The following is a 14,305-nucleotide window of genomic DNA, read 5'->3' on the forward strand; positions in this document are numbered from 1 at the left end:
AAGAGCCTTTGCTATAGCCCTGGGCTCATGGTGTCTCCCAGAGTCTTCTCTGAGGTGCTGGTGCTTTGTAGCTGTCCTTCCTTCCCAATAGCACGCATCCTGCCCTGGCATCCAGGCTCTGCTCTGGCTGTATAAACTGGAAGGAACAAAGAAACAGGAGACCATGGTGTTTCAATGCCATGGTGAAATCTCGTCAAGCTATGCTGCCTGGCATTGCCATCCCTCCAGGTGAATGGCCAAGTGGAAAATGCACAGCTCATTAACGGGGTGAGAATGGGCCCCGGGCACCAGACCCTGCCTGGTTTGCCAGCAGCAGGAGCCCTTGCAGAGCTCCTGCTGATAAGAAGTGCCTGCATTCATGTTTCCAAAGGCCCGAGCGAATTGCTGAGTGGCAAGGCTCAGAAATCCAGACACCAGACAATGGAAAGGCTGGAAACATAAAGGAAAGGAAATTCTTCTGCTGTATTGCCTTTCCTATGGTGATAAGATAACCTAAAGTGAAACAAAAGTCTGGGCTACAGCCGGTGGGCTGGGCACCCCAGCGGCAGGAGGATGTCTGCGTGAGCTGGGATCTCCCGCGCCGGTGGGGCGCAGTTGATGTGTGTTGCTATCGCACAGGTGGGCACTGGAATGCCGTGTTTGCAGTGCTTTGCAATGAGTCTTGAAACAACAGGTAACCCGGCCTGCTCCTGCTCCATCCCACAGGCCCCTCCCTGTCCTTCATTTACACACTGATAAGAGAAATCTTACTTTAGATGCTCTGGAAGAGCTGAGAAAAGTGAGGCCACAATATTTGCTAGCGATACATAATTATTTGGTGTATGAACATCCCAAAGCTGGTGGCAGAATGTGTTGAAGGGGTTCAGCTGAGTGGCTGGGGGACAGTGACGGGTTATATTGCGTGTCAGGGACAGCGTCCGTCCGTGCGAGCGGGGCTGGGAGCAGGGGTAGCTGCTGCTGTAGAGGAGGCTGGTCGTGGGAGTGTGGTGCTGTGTGGGAGCTGCGAGGGAAAGGGCTGCCAGTGAATCCGTGCATGCTGGTGTGTGTGCAGTGTTGGGTACACCCCGTAGCACCCAGAGCTACGTAGAATCTTAGAATCATAGAATCGTTTAGGTTGGAAAAGACCTTTAAGATCATCAAGTCCAATTGTTAACCTAACCCTGCCATCCCACCACTAAACCATGTCCCTAAGCAGCTCATCTGCCCGGCTTTTATATACCTCCAGGGATGAGGACTCAACCACTTCCCTGGGCAGCCCATTCCAATGCTGAACAATCCTTGTGGTGAAAAAATTTTTCCTACTGTCCATGAGAAGAGGTGCAAGGACAGCGAGGGGCATGGATGGCATCTGAGTAAGGAACAGCTAAATGGGGTGAGCCTCTGCAGAGGTGTCCTGTCCCAAGGAGGGGATGTGGTGGGGTGGGTACCATCGCGGCAGCAGAGGAAAGAACAGGAAAGGAAAGGACAAGTGCCTCTGCTGCTGCATCTCAGCACACAGGGACAGGGAGCTCTGAAATGAAGCTGGCCAGAGACAAGCTCAGACTACAGCCTGCGTGCTCAGAGAAAGCCCAAATTAACTGCGGAAATCACTGTGGGCTATTTTGGGCAGTGAGACTGGGATGAATGATGAGAGGAGTTCAAGGAGGCAGGCCAGAGCTGCCCCCCTGGCTCAGGAAGCCCCCGGCTCTGGCCGCTGGGAGCGGCAGGGGGGGGCCCAGAGGCCAGCCCAGGCTCTGCCCAGGGGTGCTTTGGTGTTCCCTCATTAACAGTCAGCAGCAGCTGGGTGCTGTGCCCAGCAGGCCAGTGCCTGCTCCCTTCTCCTGGGGGTCCTGGGATGGGAGCTGCGAAGGGGGGCGGTGGTGTTTGCTCAGGCTGTGCAGGGGATGTTGCAGGCTGCAGGGACACTGGCGAAAGGAGGAGCTGCGTGGGATGGTGCTGGGGCCCAGGCACATCACACCTTACTGTGGTTTGCAGCTCAGCAGTGGCTGCACTCGGTCTCTGCCCTGGGGCACAGCGAGAGGAAATCTCAGCCCTTTCAGATCTTGTATTCAGTCCACCTGGGTTTTTTCCCCTTTCATTTTATGCTGACAGCCCAGCCCTGGAAAGTGGAGGGCTGAGCTGTAGGCACAGGGGGACGTGCAGGAACCAGGACAGCAGCAGCTTTGGTCAGACGGTTGTGATACTTGCAGCGCTTGGCAGTCTGTCCCTTTGGCCTGCCTTGGGAATCAGGACCTGGCAGCGGAGGAAAAAAGGGCACAAAGCACTGTAACGCTGTGCAGGATCTGTGCAGGATCTGCACATCTGTGCAGCACGTTTTGCTGTAGCCTCCCTGCCCTTTCCCTGTAGCCTTCAGTGGCTGCTTCTGCTGGGGTATTTGGGAAGATACCACTGGTACCAGCACCTTTGATGAAAATCACCCCACCAGCAAATACAGTCACGCCTGGGGGGATGAAGAGCTCTTCCCAGAGCAGGGTGTACCGGAGCGTTCCCAGCACTGCTGCCAGGCCAGGCCCGCTGCAGCCACCCGTGGCACGAGCAGTGGCAGTGAGGTTGGCTGCATGCACCCGGTGCGGCCCCTGTGCTCTTGCCCATCCTAGGCAGGGGAACTGAGTGGGCCGGGTATGTGTTCCCTATGAGACATCCTTGCGGGCTTGTGCTGGTTGTCCCGATGGCCATCACAGTTGCCTTTCCAGTCTTCTCCTGCCCTGTGGCTTGCAGCAGAGGTGAGCTGAGCACCCGCTGCTCCCTGCTGTGCCAGGGCACTTGGTTTGTGGGGTATCTGGGCACATTCTCAAGAGGTTCTTTCGGCCCTCCCAGCCCTGCTGGGGAGGGTTCCTGGTTGGCCTCGCAGCAGCGAGTAGAGAGAAGCAGGAGTGATCAGCTCTCCTCCCTGCAGGGATGCTCTTGGGCTTCCCAGTGAGATGACAAGCCCTCCAGGAGAGGCTCCTCTTTGCTCCAGGACTGGGAAACAGTATGCCCCTTGTTGCAACTGGTGTTTCAGGGACTGAGCTGTCCCTGGGGTCAGGCTGAGTGTCCCAGGGGCAGGATGGCCACTGGCCGCGCTCGGTCCCCCGTGCTGTGGCAGCACAAAGCTGAGTGCCTCAGAAGTGCCCTGCACTGCACTCCACGCTGCTGCTGGACAGGGTCTGAGAAGCCATTGTGCAAAGCAGAACAACCCCTTCCCATCCTGTCAGAGGCTCGGAGCATGGCTCTGCTTCCAGCTGCGGGGCTGAAGAGCAAGCGCAGCCCTGCCAGAGCCTGCTGATAACCATCTACCCTTGCAAAAGAGTTCAAGTCCCGCTCCTGGAGGGTGATGTCAGCCTATCAGCACTTGAAGGCTCCCGATAAAGGGATCGGTCTCACTCCAGCTGCATCCCCACCGGGGCTGCAAACACAATATAGGGGCGCAGCTAAAGTGAGCGCAGCCAGGGCCCCGCGTGCTCTTTTGCCTTTGGGAGGGTCGCGGCTGCCCAGACCCCACGTGGCGCAGTGCCGGGATGGGGAACAATAGTGGCTGTGGCAGTGCTGTGGCCAGGGTGGGTGATTACCAAAAATCACGTGCTTACCCCGGCTGCAACAGAGGCAGTTTGTCAAAGTCCCATTTTCCTTTCCCTGATAAGATAGGGCTGCGCAGAGTACAATAATGCTTTCCTGAGATACAATTGTGGTTCTTCTACCCAGCACACACACAGGGGAGGCTAATTTTGGCCTTGCTGGGCTGGCAGGGGGTGAGAGTGATACAGAATGTAAGATGTACACATTTTTTTAGAAGTTCAGCCGGTGGCTTGCAGCTGATAGCTGTAAAATATAACTTGCAGTAAGAAGTGCCAACCTGTCTAGGGACTTTTGGAATAGTATCTCTTTGTAACAAGGTTAACAGATCCTGAATAAGTTTGTTAAGTCACTCTGAAGAAGTCAGCAGACACTCAGATAAAAACGTCGACACCCAAGATAAGCACAGAAGAACCAGGCCTTGCCACTCGGTGAGTCAACTATGAAAGAAAGGCCCAGAGGTCATGGACAACGACCACTGAGAGACCCCTCCACAATGACCACTGGAGACCCCCAAAGACCACCAACTCAAATCACTGTGCATGTGTGATTGGGAGGGCAATATGTAAATAAATTTCAGGAACTCATTGTCATAAGACAACCTTTTCCAGGAAATATGATGAATATGTGTGTCTTCATTCTATATATGTTGTATGATTTCAGTTGCATGGCATGCATGTTAGGAGGAGTGATCCCCATGCATCCAGCGCTGTAATAAAGAATGCCTGCCTTCTAAAACTTCAAACAAGTCTTAGAGGGTGTTCTTCGACTTTTACAGTAACAACAGGAGGCTTCTGTCTGTGTTGGGGCTGCAGTCCAAGGGGCAGAGCAGCTCTCCGAGGACCAGGACGCAGGGTCATGCTGGCTCCCACGGGCTGGCACTCTCCCTGCTCCTGGAAGATATCACGGCTGCAGAAGGAGCTGTTGCTGCTGGCTTGGTGATACGGAGCTGATAAGATACAGTATGATGCTGCGGTCCTGCCGACACCTGGTAAACCGTGCGCCGGGGCTGGGGCAGCCAGGATCAGCATTGCTCCCCCTCACCCTTGCAGGCACCCGAGGCACATAGCTGCACCCTCATGCCCTCTTCCCCCCCCCGGGGTTTGAATGTTATCCTGTCCTAAAGGCAGCACCGTGATGCGAGGCCGGTGCTCGTTCCCTGGCTGAGGAAAGCTGCCCGTTCCCAGCTGCCTCCGCTGCGGCTTTGTGGGCGAACGCCGGCGAGGACTCAAGAAGAAAGCAGTAAACGGCACCATTGACAAAGCCTGACCTTATGAAATCCCTGGCCTCCCTGGGAACCGGACATTTTTAATAATATATATAGAGATATATAATATTTGTAGATGCTGGATCTGGCCTTCCCTGGGAGGGTAAAGAGCAGCACACCCCTCCAGCAAAGCCACAGTTTCCATTTTGGCATATTGCTTGGGATGCACTTTCTGCACAGTTTGAAATTGAGTATAATACTATCTTCACGAACCACATTCACCAGTCTGATAATGTGACCCGACAAAAGGTCAATGGAAAAGTTAATATAATTTATTGGCTGATTTAAAAAAAATTCTAATCATCTGTTTTTCCTTTTTCCTGACCCCCCACCCGCACCCAGTGCCCTGCTGACATTTTCCAGCCATTTCCAAAACAATGGCCAGGGTGAGAATGCTCCGAGCAGGCACGGCTTTGGGGGAGGCTTTTCCTGAGGGGCCCCAGCCACATCTGTCTGCTCGGCTCCCCCTCCCTGAGCAGTGCAGGGGATGCTGTGCTCAGCCACGGTCACCGGCCTGGCCAGGGACAGGGCTGGCACCGGGTTGGGTTTAGGCAGACCTAGTGGCTTCAGTGTGTTTGCTGGGCATCCTCTGCTGCACGGGGTGACTTGAGCAAACCTGCTTTGAGCTCAGAGTGGGACCTTCATATCTGCTGGTTTTGCAGCTGTGGGCAGGAGGGAAGGAGGGTCCAGCCAGGTCCCGAGAATGTCAGGCACAGCTGCGGGAGCAGTTCGGCCAGATGTCTTTGATGAAGCCCTCAGGGGCCCCATGAACATCCTCTCCATGGACGCAGCCCTTTGGGGAGGTATCCATCAGCACGTGCTACGCTGCCTCCCAGGAGGGCTGCAGGAAGCCCCCGTGTGGGGCATAGGCGTGTGCATAGGCATGTGCACATGGGTGCCTTCCTTTGCACGCGTGTGTGAGCAGCTGGGACATGGTGTCATGCAAGCACCCCTCTTCCTTGCGTAGTCACAGTCCTCCCTTTGGGTTTCCCAGCCACCAAGAGCATGTTGCCACTCGCTCAGCCCGGGGCAGGGGCTCGGAGGCTGCTTCCCCCCACAGCTGCTCAGCAACCACTCGTCTCCTCGCACCCTGGAGCCTGCGCCCTCTGCAGAGCCCCAAGGGGTGTCTGGAGCAATCAAGCAGCCAGATGGTTGTCGGGGCATGACCTGTCCTGAGGAGGCAGATGAGCTTACTTTGTTAGGGTGGAGCGGCAAAAGTAATTAGTCATTTCTTATGCTAATACCTTACAGATGCAAATGAAAGGACCCCAGAGGGCAAGGGATGGTGGAAAGGATCCAGTAGCTTTTCCTTCAGCATTAGTAAGCGGTGGTGGCTTTGGAGCTGGCACCCTGCTGAGCCGTGGGAAGGAGAGCATGGGGAAACCATCTTCTAGCATGGGCTGGGGGCAGGAGAAAGCCCAGAGCCGCCAGCTTCTGCCAGGCTTTAGCACTGCCAAGCTGTCACGGTGCTACTGTGGCTGGGCATGGAAAACCCTGGCTCCTGTCAGCAAGAGACTGTCCTCCCAGGCTTCTTCACAGTGCCGTCTCCAGGCTCGGCTGTTGCTCAGGAAAGGCTGGAGAGATGGAGGAAGCTGGAGCAGTATGGCTTGGAAAGCAGGAGGAAAAGGAAAAGAAGGTAATTTCTAAAGTCTGTAGTTTCAGAAAAGCAAAATGAACCTTGTGTTTTGTAAAGCTGGTTTGTGTGTTGCCCTGGCTGTAGCTTGGGGGCTCCCCAGCCGTGCAGCTCTGCCTGCTGCTCACCCTGCCTGGTGCTCTGGGGTGCTGCTGCCTGCCAGCACACCCAGCCTCCCCGATGTGGGGGAACTGGGCTCCCATGCTGGGGATGCTCCCCTGCCTTGCCTGGGGAGCTCAGGAAGGGGGGAGAACTGGATGCAGAACCCCTAGGTAGCCCTGGGTTTCTCCAGGCCTTTCACAAGCAGGAGCCTTTGGATGCTGCTGTGCCAGCAACCCAGTGCGCAGGTAACCCCAGCCAAGGCCACCAGCAGGCATCCCTCAGGCAGAGCTGCCCTCCTTGTCACTCTGTGGGTACCAGAATGTGCTGCTTGTGCTCCCAAGGCTGTCTGCCCGCTCAGGAAACTGCTTTTCAGTCTCGTAGTTGAGCTGATCTCTGGCCCTTGCTCAAGATGTTCACATTTAGCTCCCGCTCTGTTCCAGCTGGTGCTGGGCATGCCGGTCCTGATGGCACCGATGCCGCCAGCCTGCCCGGTGAATGGGGAGCCTCCGGGGTGGCAGCAGGCATTGCAGAAGCATAGCTTCTCCGACTGTCATAAACTTGTGGACTTTGCCCATTTAATTGAAATAACAGAGATGAAAAAGTTATTAATAAGGATGACTGATGGTGGGCCAAATGACCAGACAGCGTAACCTGCCTAACCTCCTTCTCCAAGGCACTGTGCCAGGGACAGGAGATGCATGCGGGCTATGGACCCCATGCCCTTTGAAAGCAGGCATGGCCCAGCCTTGCTCCGGGGAGCATGAAGCAGAAGAAAAGCTTCCCAGCCCTCCGCTTTGTTGTCACAGCAGCGACCGCCGGTCTGCCGGGCGGTTTCCCAGGAGGTGCTGTGAGAACAAGGTTGTATAAGTCACTTGAGCAACAATTCCACTTGCTCTGCCCTTGACCACAGTGCTAAAATTGTGTCCTGTCTCCAGGCACAGCAGGGACAAGGAGTTGTTCCTTAACCTTAAGCAGGACAGGGGTATCTTTGGTTTGAGATCTGTGATAAACCCCTGGAGATGCTGCGGATGCCAAACAGCCCCTGTCCTGCCCATGTTGCAGTCCCCGGTGGCATGGCAGTAAAAGGGAGATCTGCGTTCAATACCCCGGTGGGATGGTACACAAGCTGTCTCCTCACCCTGAATTTCAGTGCACTTCAGCTCCATACTGCATGCCTGCCTGCTCTGGGCCAGCTCCTGCCAGGAATGGCCGGGACGGTGATCTGTGCCGACGGCTGCAAGGGCTGCTGCCTCTCTGCAAATGATGTTGGAGGACAGAAGGTGCAAGCAAGCGTTGCATATGCTATAGAAATCAAATCCAGGCTTGGTTGTTTGGGGTTTTTTTTTTTAGTTCAGTAGGGGAACTTTGCTATGATAAATATGTCTTGGAAACTGGGAATCCAAACGGCAATAGTTCAGAGACATTTTTCCGGTGCTGCAGATCTAAAGCTGCTCATCACAGTACAGCCCTTGTCAGGCTAAGTGTAACGGGGATCACGCCCTCGCTTCCCACCAAGGGTATAAAAGCAAGGCACTAATTTGCAGATCTTGAAGAATGTGCCAGTGGTATTTCAGCAGCTCTAATGCTCTGCGGCCTGTGAAGGCTGCACAGTAACTGAAAGGAAATATCTTTGTTTTTATTCACTTGGCTTTATTCCTAATTCACTCTTTGATGCCATCAGCCTGGGATAATACATTTTCAGAGATATGCTTGAAATTAAGGAAATGAGTCTGATTAAGTCCTTTAAACATACTTTGAGGGAGAAACGCACAACAATAGAGGTATTAAAGGCCCTACTTTCAAGCAATTTTAATATGAAATCAAAACATCACGCTGTTAGATGGCAAGGTCCATTAGCGGTGTGTGTGCATTCTTCAGCTGAAGAGGATATCTCCTTCTCCACCTGGGAAAGTTGCCAGAGAGCTTCAATCTGTCCTCTGTGCTGGGTGGGCAGCGAGAGGCAGGTTTGTTTCACGGTGCCCTTACTTGCAGCCAGATAACAAATGCATGAGCACTTGCCCTTTGCCAGTTGCACTCTGCTAGGTAAAAGTGATGGTTTCTCAAGAGTCTTGTGTTCAAGATTTGCCCACCTATTTTTCTTTTTTAGCTCTGTTTAGATAGTTGCTTTATTTTTCCTAGCTGTCCTGGGGTAGTTTATCTGTAAATAGGTTACCTAGTATTGCATTTATGCTGTCCATTGGTGTGGGTGGAGCTCCCCCCATTTACTGGAATACTTCCCAGTGAAGTCGGTAGCTTTGCAGGCACCTGCTGGGTCCCTTTGGGAATTTTTCCCTCCAGCTGGGACAACTGCTACTGAACTCAACCCTCCTTCATAGTGCAGCAGCCTTTGCTCTGCTGTTACCATCACCAGTGCTGATGGTGACAGTGCCCAAGGATTTCAGCCCAGCCCGAGGGCTGGGTGTGACAAGCCCTGTGCAAGCCACCAGGAGACCGGTCTCCTCAGTGGAAGTGGTCCCTGAGCGAGCTTTTGGTTGCGTGCCGTGTGGCAGCGTTAAGAAATAATATGGTGAAGGCACGAAAGCAGGTAAAGGCGCCCGGATTCCACTTTTCTTTAGGTATGATATGGGCTAGGCAAAGTCTGACAGTCTTATTGACTGAGAGACTTCTGCGTTATTTAAAATGAAGAGGGGAGGGGGGAAAGGGACAAGTACCAACAAAAAGGACGTGCCAAGTAGCTGCACAGTGATTCAGTTAGGGCTTTGTGGCAGCAGGGAGCCAGGAGAGGAGACGGGATGGTAACTTTTGGGGAGGGAATAGTCTTTAAAGTGCCTGAGAAGTAACCTGGAGACAGGCGTGACCTCCTTTACTGCTCCCCATGGAGCTCATGGGGTTCACGAGAGGAATGGGAAGGCACAGTGTTATTTATTCCATCTACTGTAAAAAGTGACTATTAAGATCTTGTTCGAGTAAATGGGGCAATGAATTCCCCTTTCACTCTGACTGCTGCTGAAGGCATGTGACTTACTAGATATGCTGCTGTTGTAATGGAAATAACTAGCCAGGCTATTTTAAACCAAGAACTGGATGTCTGGGGAAAGAGGGGGGAAAAGGATTGGGTGGAACTCTGTACAATTTGCTCTTTAAGCTATTTCACAAGCTCTTCTGGCAGAGAAGTGATTATAAATTGTTTAACAACTCGGGCTTGCCAAAGTAGTTTAAGGAGCTTTCAAAGGAGACTTTTAAAGACTTGTGGCTTTCGACCGCATGTGAATCATCTTCCTGAAGAGTGAAAATGTAATTGCAGATTGCTAACTACCATTCCATGGGTCATCATATACCTTTCTGTGCTTTGTGAGCTCTGGCACTCAGGTCAAGGTGCAGATCCCATGCCCGCATCCCAGAGCCCAGCATGGCAGCGGTGCCATGGCTGTTGCCAACCTGCAGAATCTGAAAATGTCAGCTGGCAGAGCCTGCAAGCAACTGAGGTCGGGGAAAACAAATAAAGGTAGGAGGAGGAATGCCATGTCCACCCACAGCCAATTCCTGCCCCTCTGTGTCTTGGGGAAGGCATGGAGCCTCATCCACTCTCAGCCCCTTTTCTTAGGCAAATAAAAAAGAGCCTCATAAGGATGCATGGGGGTTAGAGCGAGCAGGGCATGGGGACTTCATCCCCTAAGCACGCAATGTCCTTGGCAGGCAAGTCAAACAAACAAGGCCAGCGGTGTCCCAGGGGAGGCCCCACGGCTGTCCCCGGGGAGGGCTGGGTGGCACAGGGCTAGCAGAGGGGTGCTTGCAGCATCTGGGACCAGATGTGGCCACCTGGGCGCCTCTGCATTGCGGAGGTGAGTCCCAAAACCTCCTCTGAGCTAAGGCATGTATTTATACAGCCCTACCAGCAAAGACAGGGTGGAACATGCTAATATATACACATTAAAGAGCCTGAATAAATAAACAGTAGGTTTTGATTTATTTTCTCTGCTACTTGGATATCTTGGTTTTGGCACAAGACGGATTCCGTACACAAACGTGATCTCCAGATAGGCTCTTGTCCTGGCTGATTTAGAATTGTGTGCAAAGGAGAAAAAAGCTTTGCAAATGTTCTTACAGCAAAATGATTTTTATGCTGTGTACTGCCAAAGCACATAAAATCCTTGGCCCCCGTCAGCTGGGTAATATATACCAGGTAACAAAGCTATTCTCTGCCCTGAAGGATTTACAGTTTAAGATAAGGAATAACAGTGGACACAATCAGACTGGGAAAGCACATAAAATATTAGTCAGCCTGAGACTCACTAAGTGCCACACACCTAATGAGCATCATCCAGCACATCTGTGCTTCCACCTGGGAGAGTGCGGGATTTGGAGGGGCAAAGCTGGACATGGAAAACAGCACATGCCCTCGACACTGGGGAAAAGGAGGGAGCCATCGAGAAAAGGTCACTTGAGAAAAATGTTCTAGTCACCGAAAATTGTAAAGGAGTGGGTAAGTTTTATTGTGGGAGCTGTACCCAGCTCGGGTTCAGGTGGAACATATGTGACTATGAAATCAAAAATAGTTATGGGAAGCCTGTTAAGTAAAGGCTGCTGGAAGTGATCTAAGCAGGCTGTTACAGCTCCTCTAAAGCCCCGCGCTGCTTGCCTGCTCCCACATTATTGAGCAAAGCCTTGAGGAATTAACACGGGCTGCGAACGGCTGTAACGTTTCCAGAAGTGGTGACGGTGCTGGCTTGTGCGCTCTGGCTCATTCCCTCCTGTAACCAGTCTCACTAAGGTGAACTGGACGGAGAGAAACCATTACTTCTCTTCTAATTATTTTTTTTTAATTCTTGTTTCTACCAGGCTGAATGCCTGATGCTCTCAAAGTACCAAACACCGTGGTTTCTATGCAAGTCGTAACTTGCAATGCCCCGTGACCCATCCCTTCCCCAGAGAAGCTGCAGCCAGCGATGCTGCGGGAGAGTGGAGCTTGCCCAGCGCTTCCAGGGGTGCAGACCAGAGTGATGCCAAGAGAGCTGGAAAGCAGCTGAGAAACAGCTTAAGGAGATGGGCAGAGGGAACGTGCCAACCACAAAATTAATCTCTGAATTAATAAAAGCCTGCATGGTTTGAGGTTTGTGAAGCAATAAACGAGTTCAAATTTGCCAGAGACTGAAAAAGAAAAGCAATTAGGTGTTAAGGGAAACCTTCTAATGGGGATAAAGTTAATATATTAGAATATGCAATGGATTTAAAAATGAGACGAGGAATTAACCTTTAATTGAAAATGACTAAAGGAGTTTTGATGAAGAACATAGAAATGTATGTATCAAAGAATCTTTCTACTCTTATTACCAGTAGGGCATGACAGAGTAAGAGCTTCTGTTTAATAGCACTAACAACTTCATAGTATTTTTCCTTTGAGTCATACGGTAGACTCTCTTTACCAGTCAATATTTAATCCAAAAAGATCTCTTTGGCTTCTCCTCATCACAGTCATGTTTCTGGGTCTGTACGGTTACATGTTTTGCCTCTGTTTTTCTCTTTCCATCAATATCCAGGCGGAATGGTACCCGTTTCAATCTCCCTGCCTTTGTGTCACGCTGCCGGGGGTGCTGCTGCCAAGTTTGCGCAAGGCTAAAAGCAGTTATGAGCGAAAGCGAGCCCGAGGAGATACTTCAGTGCGATCTGAATGGGAATTGGAGTTCTTCACCAATCTGTTTTTAGATGACTCAAACGCTCACAATTTCAACGTCACCAAAGGAGGCTCTTCTGGTTTTAAAACGAAACAAAATATCCTGCTCAAAAGGGGAGGTATAGGCAACAATAAAGAACTGTATATAAGCGGGCATTTGGCAAGCCGATAGCAATGGGTAGATCAACAGTTTGGAAACAGGGGTAGCGAGTTGGGGAAATACAGTGAATATATATATATATGGCCAATATGATTGATCACCACCCAGTGATGTTTCCTTGAGGTATGAAGAAAATCCTAGCAGTGATTTAGGTTGGATGTTAGATAAAGACAATAACGATTCAGTGGAAAAAAAAAATATCTGAAATTATGTAGTAAATTTTTGTGATCTCTGTTTGGAAAATGGACATAACGATGTCCCCATATTTAACAGAGGTATTTTTGTCTTCCATGGGCAACCAGAGTGAATGAAAATCACTGGTTGATACCAACCTTTAAAACTTGCAGGCAAAAGTATTTTAAGAATTGCCTAAGCAGGTCACCAAACCCCTAGTACTGATTTCTCAGCAAATACTGCATCATCGAATTCCCCCCGAGAATCAGGGGAAGTACGTGCTGAGTCATTGTAAAAAAACCAGTAACTGATGTGTCCCGTGTAAGCAGGAACCGAAGCTGGGCTAGGCTGACACCAACCTGTGCCAAAAGCGGTGAGGAGGGCAATGAAGCACGCAGGCAGCGTAGAATTAAACTGTGACAGTACTAGACTTAACACAGAAAATAGGTGGGTTTAATTTTTTTTTTTCTTTTTTTGAGTCGAGGAAGGTGACCATTCTGATTTGAGTCAGAGCAGCTCAGGATTATGCCCAACCCATGGGTGGCTGGCAAAAGGCGCAGTTTTGTTTCTCCTTTTCTTTTCCTCTCATTTCCCCTAAATTGCGGTCATGTGCCTGCCCGGTGAAACAACAGTTCAGCAGTCCAGCTTACTGGGACAACAGAAAACTATGCTTTTTCTTTTCATTTTATTACTGGCAGAGTTTCCTGTTGGATTCCCAGGCTGGGCTGACCCAGCCCAGAGCTGTGGGGTCACTGGAGCTGGTGCGGGAAGCTGAGAGCGCTGCTGGGGCGGAGGGAGGCTCTGCCAGATGGACGTAGCTGGGGTTGCTTGCGATGAGAGATGATGGTCAACAGCTCCCTTAATCTGCAATGGAAGAAAACTAGAGGGGAAAAAAAAAAAAATACTATGTGAAAATAAATATAGACCCTACTGTGCTTTACAGACCCCCCCAAATGGTTTACAGTGCTCTTCAAACTCTTGAACTGATAGATCTGAAAAACTTAACCTGGTCATCCACCTGAGGGTTTGTTTAGTGAAGCCGCACAGGTGTCCCTTTTTTGGCCTTACAGCATTGATTATATGTTACCTGGAAGTAGTAAAAATAATTTCTGATATAGCGACTGGAGAGATGCATGAGCTGGTGGGACAGGACTTGAGCGGGCCGTCAGGCACGCCACCCTAGCCAGCTTTCTTGGCTGGGCCGACCTGAGCAACGCAAATTTTACAAAATGAAACGGTGGCTTGTAGGCACTGAGGGCAGAGAGTCCCCGCTGCGCACGCCACGGGGAGCAGTGACATGGGACAGGGCTGCCGATGAGGAAGGGAACAGGCGGCGGAGCATTTGGGCGCTGTTACGTTTGCAGAGAAGTGCATGGCGAGCAGAAGGCGGAGGCGGTTGATGGCAGCAGAGGTGGGTTATCCAAAGCGGGTGTACATGGGATGGTGGGATGTGCAAAGGCCCCTTGGCACGCCTGTTGAGGGGCAAGTGACCCACGGGCTTTTTTAAACAGGGTGGATGGGGCTGTGCCCCACACCTGGCCTGGGGTCTGCGAGGGAGCGCCTCGGCGCACGGGGGGGACGCTCATCCCTTACAGGGAGGTTTCCATGAGCCGTTCCCCACCCTCCCTCACCACTACGTAACGCCTGTGGAGGTCACGCTCAGCTCTACAGCAGCCGGCTCCCCCGGGTGCCGCGGCTGACCCCACACCACCATGGTGTGAATGCCTGCTCCTCCAACAGGGGCTGGCTCAGGAGGGCACCTGAGGAGCCGGCCCTGACTCCGCG

The sequence above is a fragment of the Egretta garzetta genome, unplaced genomic scaffold (assembly GCF_000687185.1).
Source record: "Egretta garzetta isolate BGI_Z169 unplaced genomic scaffold, ASM68718v1 scaffold425, whole genome shotgun sequence".
Taxonomy (NCBI): Eukaryota; Metazoa; Chordata; class Aves; order Pelecaniformes; family Ardeidae; genus Egretta; species Egretta garzetta.